Source organism: Salarias fasciatus, chromosome 20, assembly GCF_902148845.1.
Source record: "Salarias fasciatus chromosome 20, fSalaFa1.1, whole genome shotgun sequence".
NCBI classification, from domain to species: Eukaryota; Metazoa; Chordata; class Actinopteri; order Blenniiformes; family Blenniidae; genus Salarias; species Salarias fasciatus.
Genome location: NC_043764.1, coordinates 14,571,131 through 14,584,027, shown reverse-complemented (window position 1 = coordinate 14,584,027; position 12,897 = coordinate 14,571,131).

Below are 12,897 nucleotides of genomic sequence, written 5' to 3'. Positions count from 1 at the left end.
AGAGACGAGACTGGGGGGGGGGGGGGTTGGTGCTGAGCTGTGGGGAGCGTCGCGGTACTCACATGCAGCGTCGGAGCACGGAGTGTCGGGTCGGAGTGCCCCTTGTACGGCCACGGCGCCGTCCACTCTACACTGCGCCCTAGGCAGCCGCCTAGTTCGCCTATTCCCTTTCAAACCGCGGCGCACAAACGACGCCATGACTGCATTTGCACTTCATGCCACTAGGTGTGCTGTTTGCATGTTCACCTTATTTTACACAGACACCACAGAAGAAGAAGGGCTCTCTCTGCATGTTGTTAGAAAAATAGTGTGAGCCGGCAAGACGTGGTAAAATGTTCATTGATGCGATGCACCGTTTTTTCAATAAAAGAAGAACTGAACGATCGTTGACGCACATTTTCTTTACGTCGTATCAATTAAACTGTATCACAAGTAGTTTGTGGACTCAAAAGACCAAGATTCCTTGCAGATAGAACATGCGCAGAACAGTATTTCATATCCCTTTCAACCGGGTTTTTAAATATGAATATGGGCATATTCAGGGTTTTGCACTTGTTTATGGCTGTGCGCCATGTATGTATTATTCCGTCAATATTCCAGTTAATAAAGAGTTTTTGCCTTTATATAACGTACTCAATCTCGTGGCATTTACATCTCGCGAGATCGTCCCATCCCTACTGACTATCATCAGCTCAAACTGGCGCCCATTTTAGCCACGCACTGCTCACCATCATTCTATAAACCAACCCAATTTATGAACTCCTCACCAACATCAAAACCATTAGTGCTGAAAACAAAGAGGATTGATCTCACCTATCAAGCACTTTCTCTTGATCCCAAGAAACAATATTGACATTAAATTGATCACTTTCCCTCTGTAAATCTCACCACGTACGACAAAAACTTGAGTGACAGTCAGGTAAATGAACGAGGTGGATCTGAGGGAGAGGCACGGGGTGGCAAGCTGTTAGAGGTCAGAGAGGTACGGAGGGGTCGGGTTCTGGATGGATTTCAAGGTGTACTGGAGGACTTTGTCGATAATATGTGGCTTGACCAGGAGCCGGTGGAATTGCTGTGGGATGGAGGTGATGTGGTGGATGAGGAGTTTTAGTGAGGATCTGGGGAGCAGAGTTCTGAAGCAGCTGGAATTTGTAGAGGGACTTTTGCAGGAGGCCGGAGAGGGGGGAGTTGTTGCAATAATTGAGGTAGGAATGACAAGACTGTGAGAGATAGTGGTGGAGTGAGGGTGAGGGAGAGGTGGAGATGGTTGATATCACACAGGTGGAGGTAATCAGACCAGGTAATGTTTTTGATCTGAGATTGGAATGGTGGCGTGCTGTCGTGGATGAAACCCAGACTCTTAACTTTTACTGCTAACTTGGCAGTGATGATTCTTTGGCAAATACTGGTCACAGTGACCCCACCAAAAGGAAAAATGTAGAAGGTTCAGAGGATCTTCCTGGACTTTTTCTGGTCTGGTAAACACTGGTGAGGATTGCAGCCTTCAATCTGTTAGTGGCTGAAGGGAAGCAGGATTAACAGACATCAGGTCCGAAGTAGCAGCTTTCAGACTCACAGTGCACAGCTTTGGCTCTTTGACTGTGAAGCAGGATTGCTCCTGCTGCTGAGAAGGGTGGGGTGGCTCAGCTATGATAAGCATCTCTTCCTGATGGACACTGATGAATTTAACTTGAGGGGATTTATCTGGTTTAACTCCATTTTCCACCTCTGACCTGCATGCCTGGCAGGTTTGTCTCATCAAACACAACTTGAGAGACACTAATCAGATGGATATTTGAAGAAACTTTGTTTTCAACAGGTTTCTTCAGACGTCAGTCATGCAGTCCACCGGCCTGAAAGTCAACCTGAGGAAGGAAGGAGTCACTAAACTGAACCATCTGCTCAACCAAAAAGACAGGTCTTTGGAAAGCCTGAAGCAGATGGGGAAATCTATTCTGTCACATGGACAGAGCTGACAAACCTGCCCCCACTTTGGAGAGCTTTCTCCTCTTCTTGACCAATAATCAGACAGTGTGATAAAAAAAAGAGGCAGACCAATCCTCGGCCATAGCAGCTCTGCTGCGGTATATATATTCAGAGATCTTGGACAAACAACAGTTGCAGTCTTGAGTGCAGGAAGTGGAGACATGGCTGGACATCTGCCTGCAGTCTGTGCATTGATCCTGATTCTGGGTGCAGTTGGGCGCTCAGACGCAATGTCTATTCCCGGAGGTAAGTGTGTCTTACACTTTATTATTCACCAACCAAGATCAATCTTTTGTGAATTTTTATGTTTTCTTTCTAGGTCCTTAGTGATGAGGAATGTATTTTTTCACCACTGAGCACTTCTCGTTCAGTCAGAGATAGTTGGAATGATCTGGTTATTTTAATGACTTGGTTTATGATGCGATCGAGTTTTATTTTGGTGGCAGCAGTGAGGAAGTTGAACCAAGATGAAATGTCGATGAACATGGATTTAATGAGTATTTGCTGACGTTAAAAGTCCCTAGTCTCCTGAGCAGGTAGAGATGCTCCTGTGACTTCTTTAAATGGAGTCAGCAAGTTGTGTGAAGGACAGGCACATATGGATCTCTGTCCCAAGATACTTAAAACTCTGTACCTGCTCCACCATCTGACTGTGGATGTTGAGCGGTTGGAACAGGCGCTCCAGGTTTGTCCCTCTCATCCCACAGCGCAGCTCCCTTGATTTAGAGATATTTAGCTCTGATGAGCTTTCCTAAAATGTTTGGATCAGGGTGGTCTTCCTGCTGGCACTGTTGCGTTGTCTAGGAGTGAGCCAGATTGGCTAGCAAAGCCATGTCATCCGGGCATTTTAGAAGCTCCATTCCTTCTCAGCTGCAGGAGGTGCTGTTAGTGTATACAGAGAAGAGGATGGGAGACAGAGCACAGCCCTTGGGGAGACCTGTCTGCACAGCCATTGACCTGGATTTAAACCCCTTTAAAAACACCTGTTTTGGTCTATATTTTAAAATGTCCTTTATCCATAAAATCAAAGCAGGGTGCACCTGGAGATGAGATCGGCAGTGCTGTTGTTGTTAAAAGTAGACAGTTCATAAATGAGATCCGTGTGAGGGTGTGTCGAGTCCAGTTGTTTGCAACTGGATTGGATCCAGTTTGTCTGACAGCCCACCTCACAGCAATGTACAACCTGCTCTTTCCATACATTTTTCTCCAGCTCATTGAACATGATGAGTTCTTTTTCTTTTCAGATGACCCTGGTCTGTGCCCTCCTCCAGCCTACTCCAGTGGTTCAGATTTCTGTCTGACAGCCAGGTTTGCTGTTTGCTCCCACAGCAGCGACTGCAACAAACATGAGAAATGCTGCCACAATGGATGTGCACATGTGTGCATGCCTAAAGGTAAGATATAAGTCAAGCCTCAAATACCTCTTCAAGGTATTAGTGGTGTCAATCATTTAAAACATTTGTCACCATTAATTAATCACAAATCTGACCACAATTAATTGTGATTAATCACATCATGTCAACTTGTAATCAAAACAAAAAGTCACCAATTTAATGCACAAAAATGACGTTATCTCATTTTTTAACAGAAGTAGAACATGTATTTTAATTATAAAAGTTTCATATCAAAAAATACTCACAAATGTGGAATTTGAACCATCCCACATTTTAAAGTTGACATGCTCAAGGGGAACTTTTTGTTGAATTGTTTTGATTTCAACAAAAGTCTGTTTGTCACATTTTGAAAAACTAGAAATTTTTCAGATTATCTTATAACTTTGGATATTTTTATTTTCTTTTATTTCAGACAAGCCAGGAAAATGTCGCCCTGTTCGCGTGGTTGATTGGTTGCTCTGTCCCCGGCACAACGACTGTGCTCTCATGACTATCAATGCCGCGACAACTGGAAGTGCTGCTTGAATCTCAATCAATGTGAAATTGTGTGTGCCCCGCCATATGAATGTGAGTTATCAAGACAACAAACTCAAGATTTTTTTTTTTTTAATTCAAACACTTATTATGTAGCTTTGGAGATTTTTTTGATTGTGTTGTTTTTCTTCTCTTCTTTAGACATTTAACCCCCGTGGAGGTTGATGTCTGTCAGAGGAAGTTGGAGATGAAAAGGTTGAGGAGAAAAGAAATGCAGAAAGACAACTTGCTGCCGTTCCTGCAGAGAGCGCTGCTGATTCAACAATCTTCAACCACACTAAATTCTACATCCTTGGGTTTACTTTCTGGGTTTCTTGAATGCTGACATATGTTTTGACTTTTTTTTTTCCAAAAAAGGGCGAATCCAAATTATGTAATAACTTTCAACTTCATCAACTGTTTGTACACTTCAGTACACATTTGATTACAGATTTGAACAGGATTTAATCTTTATGTGATTAATCCCTTGTCAGCTAGTGGTTTGGCAACTTTTGTTTCGACAGTCTAAATCTCTTCATTATCAGCAAATATAAAGAGTCAACTGGCTCACAATCGGCTCTGTGTTTGTCATGTATATTCACAATCACATCAATGTCATATATGGATATATTTTCCCAATACAGGTTCATATTTATTGGGTTGTGGCGGTCCACTAGGGGTGCTCGTCACCAGATTAGAGATTGGTTGATGGGGGGGTGTGAACCTATATATAGGGGATTAGTTCCTTCCGTGTTGGTGTTGTTTTGCTTCCCCTGTAGTGTGTGAAGTCCGACAATAAACTTACAGACCCCTCTCCTTCGCCTCCTTGTCTCGGCTTCCACATTGGTGACCCTGCTCGTTGTTGAGCATGTTTAATGCGGGGGATCCCGCTGTGCCCGCCGTTCCGGCCGCCGGAGCGGTTCCTGCTGTGTCGCTGCTACTGTGAAGCTTCCAGAATTCTGGCAGCAGGATCCGGAGCCCTGGTTCCAGCATGTCGAAGCCCAGTTCCGGCTTCGGGGGGTGACTACGGATGAGACGCGCTACTACCATGTCGTCTCTGCTCTGGACGCCCAGACGACGCGCCGCGTTATGGGCCTTCTGAGAGATCCACCGGTGGGGGACAAGTACTGGGCCTTAAAGACTCTGTTGCTGCGGCTGTACCAGCTGTCCGATGCCGAGCGAGCCGACCGCCTCCTGTCCCTCAACGGTTTGGGGGACAGCAAGCCTACCGAGCTGATGGAGAACATGCTGGCTTTGCTCGGACCCGGGATGTATCGTTCCTGTTTGTGCAGCTGTTCCTCCCGCAGCTGCCGCCTCGGTGCGCACGGCGTTGGCCAACTCACCGCTGGTCGCCGCGAAGGACTACCGGGGGTTGGCTGAGGAGGGCGGACCGGATTCTTTTGGCCACTTCCCGGTACGCGTCAGGCTCTGCTGCCTGCCCCGGCTGGGACCGCACGGAGGAGCTCCGCGATGGTGCTGTGGCCGCGGTGTCGAGCCGCCGACGCGGGGATATGGCCCTCTGCTTTACCACCGGCGTTTTGGGACTAAGGCTAAGCGCTGCGTGCCGCCCTGTGCTTCCCCGGGCCAGGGAAACGCCAGAGCCGGTGCTCAGTATGCAGCTGTGGGCTCTGGCGGAGCGGATAAGCTGCTGTTCGTCACCGACAGGCTTGTCTGGGCGCAGCTGGCTGGTGGATTCCGGCGCGCAGCGGAGTATCCTGCCGGCGTCTGCCGTGGACGCGTTGGAGGGCGGCCACGGCCCCCGCTGAGCGCCGCCAACGGGACTACCATCCGCACCTTCGGCACCAGGTCTGTGCTGTGTCTTTTTGTGGCCGTAGGTTCACCTGGGACTTTGTAGTGGCTTCGGTGGCCGTGGCCTATACTGGGCGCAGACTTTTTGTGCGCGGCATAGACTGCTGGTGGACGTTTCGAACGGCCGGTTGATTGACTCTGTAATCCTTCTCCACGTACCCCTGCACTTTGGGCGGGCCGGAGCCCGTGGCCCTCGCCAACATGCTGGCTGTGGGTGATGTTTATCATGCCTCCTCGCGATTTCCCGAGCCTGACTGTTCCGACGTTTTCGGCAGCAGTTACTCCGACACGGAGTGGAGCATTTCATCCCCACGGTGGTCCCGCCTGTTTTTGCTCGGGGCGCGGCGGCTTGACTCTGCCAAACTGGCCCTGGCACGGGAGGAGTTTGCAGTGATGGAGCGACTGGGGATTGTACGGCGGTCCAATAGCCCGTGGGCTTCCCTCTTCACATGGTGCCTAAGCCGGATGGGCGGGTGGCGGCCGTGTGGGGACTTTCGGCGGTTAAAATGGAGTTACCACGCCGGATCGTTACCCCATCCCTCACATCCAGGACTTTTCCGCTCGGCTGGCGGGGGCTACCATCTTTTCAAAGGTGGACTTGGTGCGCGGCTACCACCAGGTTCCCGTGCACAGCGGCGGACGTTCCCAAGACTGCTATAATAACTCTCCGTTTTGGGTTGTTCGAGTTTTTGAGAATGCCTTTGGCCTGCGGGGGGCCGCGCAGACTTGGTCAACGGCTCATGGACTCTGTTTTAAGGGATTTACCTTTTTTGTTTGTTTATTTTGATGATGTTTTGGTGGCCAGCGCTTCTGCCAGTGAACATTTAGAGCACTTACGGCTGCTTTTTTGTCGGTTGAATGAGCATGGCCTCATTGTCAACCCAGCGAAGTGCCGCTTTGGGTTGAAGGAGATTGACTTTCTCGGTCACCAGGTGTCCTCACGGGGAGCTGTTTCCGCTGCCTGCAAGAGTAGAGGCGGTTTCTATGTTTCCTCTGCCACGTACCGTCAAGCTGCTACAGGAGGTTCCTGGGGATGGTCAACTTCTACAACCGGTTTCATCCCACGGGCGGCTCATCTAATGCACCCCCTTACGGGGCGCTGCAGGGGAAGAAGGCGTCACAGGAGGTGGACTGGTCTCCTGACCGGCTCCAGGCGTTTGAGGAGGCAAAGTCTGCCCTGGCTAACGCTACCTTGTTGGCTCATCCCTTCCCTGCTGCTCCTTTGGCCCTCACCACGGATGCCTCGGATGTCGCCGTGGGGGCTGTGTGCGAGCAGTGGGTGTCGGGGGCGTGGCAGCCTCTCGCCTTTTTCAGCAGGCAACTTCGGCCTGCTGAGAGGAGTACAGTACTTTTGACAGGGAGCTCCTTGCTTTGTTTTGGCAACTCGCCATTTTCAGGGTTCCTGTTGGAGGTCGCAGATTCACGGCCTTTGTGGACCACAAGCCGCTGACGTTCGCTATGCCAAAGCCTCGGAGCCATGGTCCGCCCGCCAGCAACGCCGACCTGGCCTCCATCTCAGAATTCACCACCGACATTCAGCATGTTGCCGGGAAGCACAATGTGTGGCAGACGCCTGTCACGGGTGCTGATTTCCTCTGTGCACCTGGGGCTGGACTTCGCAGCGATGGCTGCTGTATCAGGCTAGGACGCTGACCTGCAGGCCTGGCGCCCGCTGTTACGGGCCTGCGGTTTGTGGAGTGTCCCTGCCATGGTGACGGATCTTTGCTACTCTGCGACGTTTCCACAGGTCCTCCTCGTCCGATGGTTCCTGCGGGTTGGCGCCGACGGGTGTTCGACGCACTGCACTCTCTCTCCATCCTGGTGTGAAGGCATCTGTGAGGCTGGTGAGTGCCAAGTTCGTCTGGCCTGGCATGCGTAAGGACGTCAGGGGATGGGCTGCTGCGTGTGTTTCCTGCCAGCGGGCCAAAGTCCACCAACACATCAAAACGCACTGGAAACCATTCCTGGTGCCGGATCGGAGGTTCGACCACGTGCATGTGGACTTGGTTGGTCCCTCCCGTCCTCCCGTGGGTGCACTTATCTCCTCACTATGGTGGACAGGACTACGAGGTGGCCCGAGGTTGTTCCCCTTCCTCCACGTCAGCGGATGAGGTTGCCGGGCTTCATAGCTACCTGGGTCTCTCGTTTTGGGCACGCCGTCCGACCTGACCTCGGACAGGGGGGCCCAGTTTTACTTCGGCGCTGTGGAAATGCTATGGCTGCGGGACTGGGGTGCAGGTCCATCGCACTACAGCTTACAATCCGCAGGCAAACGGCCTTTGTGAGCGTTCCATCGTCACTGAAGGCAGCCCTGCGGGCCAGTCTCACGGACAGTGGCTGGGTTGACCGTTTGCCGTGGGTCATGTTGGGGCCCTGCCGCTCTGCCCCGAAGGAGGACCCTCCGGGCTTCTGCAGCGGAGCTGGTCTATGGTCAGCCACTGAGGGTTCCAGGGGACTTTCTGTCTGTTACGGGCCTTCGGCGCCTCATCACGGCGTTTCTCGAGCTGCTGCCGAGCTGTGGTTCCTCTTCCCGTCCATCACTGTTGCCCCGCTTCCCAGCGTGCCCAAGGAACCTCCTAGCGGCTAAGTTTGTGTTCCTCCCGGCATGGCGGTCATCGTTCCCCACTCCAGCCTCCTTACGACGGCCCCTTTCGCGTTCTGGAGGCTGGGCTTAAGAACGTTGTTTTGGACTTGGGTTGGGCGCGGGAGCGGTGGCTGTTGATCGGCTCAAGCCTGCCCATCTGACCCGGGGGGCTCGGTGGTACCTGCACTTCCTCCTCGCCGGGGCCGGCCTCCTGCCCCTCTTCCTGCTCCTGCTCTTGCTCCTCTTCGACATGCTGCCATGTTTACCCGCTGGTCCAGGTCGGGTTGGTCGTCGACGGGGCCGACCTCCACGGCCGGTTCCGTCAATACCGTTAGAACCTGCACGGGTTAGCCGTTATGGCCGCCCTCTTAATCCTCCGAGGGGGTTCTGACTTTGTGGTTGATGTGTTTGTTTGCTTGTTTGTTTGTTTTTTTGGGCCTGTGGCTGCTGTGGAGCCAAATCTGGTGTTTCGGGGGGGGCCTGTGTGGCGGTCCACTAGGGGTGCTCGTCACCAGATTAGAGATTGGTTGATGGGGGGTGTGAACCATATATATAGGGGATTAGTTCCTTCCGTGTTGGTGTTGTTTTGCTTCCCTGTAGTGTGTGAAGTCCGACAATAAACTTACAGACCCGCTCCTTCGCCTCCTTGTCTCGGCTTCCACAGGGTCAGGTATTTGTAGTTTTGCTTTATAGGCATTATTTATCTCTTCTCTGTCAGGTGATAATTTTTACAAAAGAGAACAAACGGCAGTCAAGATCTTGTTCTCGTGCTTCACCTTCATGTGAGGGATCGATTTAATCTTTTTCTTCAAGGTGCATTAAGGAGTTTTACAACCTTAAAAATACTTATTTTCCACCATAAATATGTTACACATTTTTAATGATGTGTACAATGTGCCCTGACATATTCATTACAAGTACCTCTAACAGCATTAAATTGTCACTTGAAAGTTGCAGTGCCAGTACCAGCATTTTTTTGGGGAGAATTTGAAAGGAATGACGTAATGCGCGCTCCGGCTCCTTGAGTTTCGATTTGTCCGCCATTACGCCGCCAGATGCTCAGTGAGCAACAACTGAGCAGGATCTTCCACAAAGTAAGAAAAGACTGGCTTCGAGCACTGCCACAGCTCCAGCACAGACTCCACCAGGTAAAAGAAGCTTAAATCTTACTTGAGCGCTTCTAAACGAGCGAAGACAGAGTTCCCCTCTTCCTTGCACGCGAGCCAGAGGGATGAGTTTTTCACTAAGCTGCATTACGCCCAAGGCCTGCAGGGGACGCTGTTTCGCATAAAACGTGCAAACTCCTTAAGGCTCCTTTAAGTCAGCAAGTCAGTAAAGATTTTTTTAGAAAGTACTTTTCTCATATAAATTCATTAAAAAAAAAAATGCTGTACAGAACAAGGTAAAATACATATTTACAGTTCACAGATTTATCAAGTGAATATTCAGCTAAAAGCTTCCTTTAATAAAAGAGCCTCCCAGTCCTTTTTGAAGGAGTTCATTCAGAGAGACAGGGGCAAGTGGTTACAGAGTTTGATACAACCTGAAAAGATCGGTCTCCCTGGGTTTAACTTATGTCTTTGGGACATTCGGGGTTTCTGGTCAGAAGACCGAAGGGTTCGCTCAGAAAGTAGAACCGTCATTTTGAAATCACTATGAGTCTTGACAGGAAGCCAATGAAGACCAGACAAAACTGGGGTATTGTGGGATGTCCTGGGGGCAGGCCCGCCGACAGAGGGGGACAGACGGGTCTGTTGTCCCGGGCCCAGAGTTGAGGGGCCTCTTCAGGCTCTCTATCAGATTTCTTTGTTCTTTGTCAGTTTCTTGAGGCTTTTTAGTCTTTAGTAGAGTGTACCACGTTTCTTTTAGGCTCTTTATGTGAAACGCCAGCTGTCCATCCACAGTTGTGAAGAGTTTTTTGCACAGGTTAGTCTCAGAGAGGAACACCTTTACTGTTTTATGTACAGGTTGGGTGAGCTGCATCCTGCTTCATGTGCAGGAAGCTGCAACACAGGTGTCTCCTCCACACCCAGCCAGCTGGGGACATTAACCAGGTGATTAGTTCCACCTGGTCTTTCTCCTCACTGACGGGATGGGAGGCGGAGCCAGCTCACAGGCAGGTTTGACAGAACAGAAAATGTCAAAACCTAAAACACTGCTTTTCCATGTTAGTACAGTTTCAAACAGAACTAAAACATTTAACTAAAAAAAATATAACTCAAACAAGAGAGAAAAGGGGAGGACAGACAGACTGTTTTTCTGACTCAGCCCAGCATTGCACTGGGTGATGCAGGTGGATCAATGCTGGAGGACTCAGATGAGGAGCCTCAGGGATCCTGGAGTATAAGACAATGGTTAATGACCTGTAGTGAAACATGTTGAGTGAGAAAGGAGAGAAGAGAAGCTCAGATTAGGTTCTCCAACAGTCTTAACCTATGGCAGCTTCTCTAAGAAAACGGTCCAGGAAGGCCTGAACCAGCCCGAACTGTAAGCTTTACTAAACAGCCAAGCTTTGACAGCAGAGACTGTCAGCCTCCCTCACTGAAACTCGGAGCTGGTTCCACATGGCAGGAGCCTGGTCGCTGAAAGCTCTGCCCCCTCTTCTACTTTTAGGCCCTGTCCACACTGAGCCACAACGGTCATATTTTACAAAACGAATTGCATAAAGACGGAGTCAGCAAAAAAAAAAAAAAAAGCGTCCACATTAGTGAACGTTGACGCATGTAAATGCTGTAATACATAACCACGCCCATTGGTGGTGCTGCAGTGCAGTAATTGTTGGGTAGTGCGTATGCATATAAAACGCGTTGTATTCACGTTGTATTGCAAACAAACGCAAAGACGGCTACCTCCCGAGCGAAAGTTAAGGAAAGTTTGGTGTGGACAGACGACGAGGTACAATTATTATTTTGCACAGATATTTAAAAGACATTTTGAAGCGCCATTGTTGTTGTGTTTCTGTCGGACTTCCGCGCATGCGTCCTGTGGTAGAAGCGGGGCGATGACGCAATCCTCTCAATAAATATGTGCGGCAAAGGCGAAACAGCGGAGACATCTCAGGGGCGTCTTCAGATTTTTCCACTCTGGGACCCAGCTTCAAATTTTGTCATTTTCAGAGCCCTGTGATGCTGGCTCCGTGTGGACGATGGGTGACTTAGTACAAATATTTGTGCGGATTTGTCTGAGCTTGGCTCCGTGTGGACAGGGCCTTAGAAAACCTAGGAACCTCCAGCAGACCAGCACTCTGAGAACGAAGCGTTCTCCTGGGGCAGTATGGGACTAATAGGTCTTTAAGATATGATGGGGCCTGGTCGTTCAGAGCTTTATAGGTGAAAAGAAGGATTTTAAATCCTACTCTAGATACACACGCTCATAAACAGGCACATGCACGTGTTAGGATGCATGTGCCTGGGTACGGATAATGAACACACAAAATATAATAATACTGTCAGACATAGTATGATTATGAGTATACTGTAATAATATGAAATTTGTTTTCTTGGTTTGAATAATGATAAATAATGATTATGTGTGGTTAATGATGTAGCTCATGTCCAGGCATGCACACACACTTGTGTGGCATGCCAGGACATAAATTGTGTACGACATGCACGCACACATTCATACAGGCACATGCACATGTTACTGTGAAATGGCCTGGGTATGGATGATAAAACATGTATAAATACAACATTGCCATGTGACCCTCAGTGATATAATTATGAGATATGGGAAGGGGTAGGCACTGATAAGCTTCTGCTTCAGCCTACTCCTTTTGGGCTGTCATTGAATGGTTTTGCATATTCTTGTTGATATGTTTGTTATGTGATATGCCCAAATAAACGAAACGAACGAATTTGACTCCAATTTATACTTCACTCTCTGAAGGGAAAAAAGGAGCAGCAACAGAAATGAAGAAGATACGAAGCACTGAAATTAGGTTAAAGAATAGAAACATTCCCAAAAAAGGTGACTCTGTCTCTGCTCGTTTTGGTGTGCAGGGTTCTGCAACACCTACCAGCTGGAAGGAGTTTGAAGAGTTTGTGCGCGGGGTTTGAGGGGTCTGCAGAGATTCGCCTGCCCGTTTCCCGGCCTGGAGGGCAGCTCGACCCTATCATTCACTCTGCAGACTTGATGGGCCTTTCCAAATCTGTGTCTTTCTCTTATATAACATGAAATATATAAAATCCTGTCTTGCTTAGACCAGCAGAGAAGGCCTGACTGGCTGTGAGTCCCCGCTGAGGCATGATTCAATATACAGAGTATATCTGGCTTAAGGCACATTTATATCATTGTTATTGTTGTCATGCCTTGTTGTTCCACTCACCTTCAAACACATTCAACAGTTAAGGAAAGTGCAACACAACCTGCTCAGCTGGCTCTCTGCTATTCAGGTTGAATCAGAGAAAAAGTGGTGCAGAGCGTGCCTACACGGGGAGTCGGAGCAGCGCAGCACAATGCAGAGTGGTGCTCACACAGCACACGGAGCGTCGGGGCGCCTATACCCACAGCCGGCCCTGATTGCACTAATAATAATAAAAAATACAAATAATTAAAAAAAAAAAAAAAAACAGCGCAGGCAGGTAAAACAACACTTATTTTTTTCCTACA